The 3,980-nt window shown below is 46.6% G+C and overlaps 1 long non-coding RNA gene across 1 annotated transcript; it reads left to right on the top strand.

Moving 5' to 3' along the window:
• The first annotated feature begins 460 nt into the window (after positions 1-460).
• LOC146681415 (uncharacterized) lies at positions 461-866 on the top strand. The gene is made up of 2 exons (XR_014917925.1): positions 461-655; positions 787-866. It is a non-coding gene; the product is annotated as an uncharacterized LOC146681415 (long non-coding RNA).
• The last annotated feature ends 3,114 nt before the right edge of the window (positions 867-3,980 follow it).

Here is a 3,980-nt window from a genome sequence, read left to right as displayed (position 1 = left end):
CTAGCCTAGCATTAGCTTACCGGCGTTTTAGGATGCGCGATCGCGGCTCCGCATGTTCATTAATTGTAGTGATGGGACGTTCTGTATCGAGGCTTCGGAGCGTGTGTCGAGTAATGGAGGGGGCGTTTCCGCGAAGCGCGTATCGAGGCTTGCTTCATTTATGGGAGGAGCTGAAAATGATGACGTCCGAAGCCTCGCTGCCCGGCTGTACCACGTGACTGGTTCATGAAGTGGTTCGAACTTTGCCGCGAGATATGACAGCGATATAAACCCCTCAGACTTCATTCACAATGTGGGTGTTTGATGGAGAGTTGCGGTTAGTGAGAGTTTGGAGACCGTTTGGAGGTTTATGAGAGTGAGGAGAGAAAGTCAGGAGAGAATAGAGCCAGCTAAGAAGAGGAGGATGTCCTCCCCTGTGTGGGAACATTTTGATCTTATTCATCCCAACAAGGTATGTAAATTTCTACAGAAGATGTATTTTCATGATACTGATGGTGCAATACAATTTATGTTGAGCTGTCTTGACTTTTGTACAAGGTGAAGTGTTTTCTATGTGCCAGGGAGCTGGGATATAACAACAACACCTCATCCATGCTTAGGCACTACAGAGCTTTGCATGAGAATAAGGGGGACACCGATTGTGGAGCAAGACCAGGTGAGCCATCAAATGCCATGATAATATAGCATGCAGTAATGTTACTAAATGATATAACAATATTATACAACTGTTATAAGTTACGTGTGTGATATTTATATTTGTGCTTTGTCTTTATTGTCTTTCCTCAGGAGAACAATCTCAAATAGATGAAGACCTGGTCAGCATGGTGATTGAGGACTCCCAGCCATTTAGCATTGTGGAGGACAAAGGATTCAAAAGATTTGTTAAATCATTAAATCCTAGCTATGTTCTCCCCACTAAAAAGGTCATAAAAGCAGTGAAAATTTAGTTTTTACAGAATAAAATGTGAACAGGCAGGACTGAGGCTCAAAGCCTCAGTGTGTAGCTGTCCATACCTCAACGTTACAAAAGCACAACCACTGTCCACACCCCAACCACACCTCACCTCACAGTAAATGATCATTTCCATTTCAAGCATTTCCAAATAATCATTTCCCATACTGCCACTATAAATATACACAGTATACTGCCATCACTACAATATACATGTTTTACACACTCCTTTTGTTGTTGACATTTACAGGCTGTGTGCAAAAGGCCACACTCTTCAAATTCATGCCAGCTATTATTTTTACGTCCAGTAGGTGTCCTGCTAGAGCAAATGAAGCTTCATGAAGCTTCGCGTTGGGGTGAACCAATTGGATGAAAAGCTTCAGTGCTTCATGGGGCTTCATCTGCCCATCACTAATTAATTGTGACAAAACAAAAGAAACAAATAACTCACCGTTGAGTCGATTGTGAGGTAGTGTAAAGATGAATGGTTATTGCACGCTGTCAACTGGTCTGTAGTGTAAAATTTGTCGATATCTCACAAGTACGCCAACCACAGGGACAACAGCAGGCAGAGGAGCAGGGAGACGCAGCTGATTGACCCGGAACTTATACAGGATTCATTCCCGCCACAATAAAGGGACTGGCGGAAGTGGGGTCAGAAGTTACCGTGGTTACACTCTACCAGCTTTGCACATCTAGAGACTGAAATCATTGCCCATTCTTCTTTGCAAAACAGCTCCAGCTCAGTCAGATTAGATGGACAGCGTTTGTGAACAGCAGTTTTCAGATCTTGCCACAGATTCTCGATTGGATTTAGATCTGAACTTTGACTGGGCCATTCTAACACATGGATATGTTTTGTTTTAAACCATTTCATTGTTGCCCTGGATTTATGTTTAAGGTCCTTGTCCTGCTGGAAGGTGAACCTCCGCCCCAGTCTCAAGTCTTTTGCAGACTCCAAGAGGTTTTCTTCCAAGATTGCCCTGTATTTGGCTCCATCCATCTTCCCATCAACTCTGACCAGCTTCCCTGTCCCTGCTGAAGAGAAGCACCCCCAGAACATGATGCTGCCACCACCATATTTGACAGTGGGGATGGTGTGTTCAGAGTGATGTGCAGTGTTAGTTTTCTGCCACACAGCGTTTTGTATTTTGGCCAAAAAGTTCCATTTTGGTCTCATCTGACCAGAGCACCTTCTTCCACATGTTTGCTGTGTCCCCCACATGGCTTGTGGCAAACTGCAAACAGGACTTCTTATTGTTTTCTGTTAACAAGGGCTTTCTTCTTGCCACTGTTCCATAAAGGCCAACTTTGTGCAGTGCACGACTAATAGTTGTCCTATGGACAGATTCCCCCACCTGAGCTGTAGATCTCTGCAGCTCGTCCAGAGTCACCATGGGCCTCTTGGCTGCATTTCTGATCAGTGCTCTCCTTGTTCGGCCTGTGAGTTTAGGTGGACGGCCTTGTCTTGGTAGGTTTACAGTTGTGCCATACTCCTTCCATTTCTGAATGATCGCTTGAACAGTGCTCTGTGGGATTTTCAAGGCTTGGGAAATCTTTTTGTAGCCTAAGCCTGCTTTAAATTTCTCACTAACTTTATCCCTGACCTGTCTGGTGATTTCTTTGGACTTCATGGTGTTGTTGCTCCTAATATTCTCTTAGACAACCACTGAGGCCGTCAAAGGGCAGCTGTGGAGCTGTTTTGCAAAGAAGAATGGGCGAGGAACCATCATGGAAGGACAGGCCCCTGCACGGTATGTACCACCGGCAGATAGAGGAGGTGGCTGATATCCAGAAATCCTACCAGTGGCTGGACAAAGCTGGACTGAAAGACAGCACAGAGGCACTAATCATGGCAGCACAAGAACAAGCTCTGAGCACAAGATCCATAGAGGCTGGGGTCTATCACACCAGGCAAGACCCCAGGTGCAGGCTGTGTAAAGATGCCCCAGAGACAATCCAGCACATAACAGCAGGGTGCAAGATGCTAGCAGGCAAGGCATACATGGAACGCCATAACCAAGTGGCCGGCATAGTGTACAGGAACATCTGTGCCGAGTATAACCTGGAAGTCCCGAGGTCAAAATGGGAGATGCCCCCAAGGGTGGTGGAGAATGACCGAGCTAAGATCCTGTGGGACTTCCAGATACAGACGGACAAAATGGTGGTGGCTAACCAACCGGACATAGTGGTGGTAGACAAACAGAAGAAGACGGTCGTAGTGATCGATGTAGCGGTTCCGAATGACAGCAATATCAGGAAGAAGGAACACGAGAAGCTGGAGAAATACCAAGGGCTCAGAGAAGAGCTCGAGAGGATGTGGAGGGTGAAGGTAACGGTGGTCCCCGTGGTAATCGGAGCACTAGGTGCGGTGACTCCCAAGCTAGGCAAGTGGCTCCAGCAGATCCCAGGAACAACATCGGAGATCTCTGTCCAGAAGAGCGCAGTCCTGGGAACAGCTAAGATACTGCGCAGGACCCTCAAGCTCCCATGCCTCTGGTAGAGGACCCGAGCTTGAAGGATAAACCACCCGCAGGGGCGTGCTGGGTGTTTATATATATATATATATATATACATATATATATATATATATATATATATAATGACTATATCTAAGGCCAAGGCAAGAGAGGCAAGAGGAAACAAAAAAAGAGGTGTTGGTGGTGGGGTGGGGGTAGAAATGGGGGGATTGAAATAAAATAGAAATGCACAATGTATCGCCCACTGATGCACCTGTGAGAGCGAAAAAACAAACAAAAGAAAACAAACATATAGCACCTGGAACACAAAAAATCAGAAAGTACACAGTGTGTGTGCTTGTGTATCCAGCAGGAGAAGGGGCAAGGCTCCAAATGGGGTGACTATGACGAAAGGGTGAGAGTCCCAGAGGACCGGGTGCAATGTGCAGTCAACCCTGCTAGAGGCCAGCACCCTAGTACAAGTTGAGAGCAGGGTCCCAGGACCCCAGGCACCTCCCCTGGCACCTCCCCTGGACCTCCCCTGATAAAGGGGAGGTCCCCTGATACAG

This window comes from Copadichromis virginalis, linkage group LG23 (assembly GCF_057382275.1).
Source record: "Copadichromis virginalis isolate Kocher_CV1m ecotype Utaka linkage group LG23, C_Virginalis_male_GT1.1, whole genome shotgun sequence".
NCBI lineage: Eukaryota > Metazoa > Chordata > Actinopteri > Cichliformes > Cichlidae > Copadichromis > Copadichromis virginalis.
Note: the sequence above shows the minus strand (reverse complement) of the source record. Positions and strands in the feature narration are given on the sequence as shown.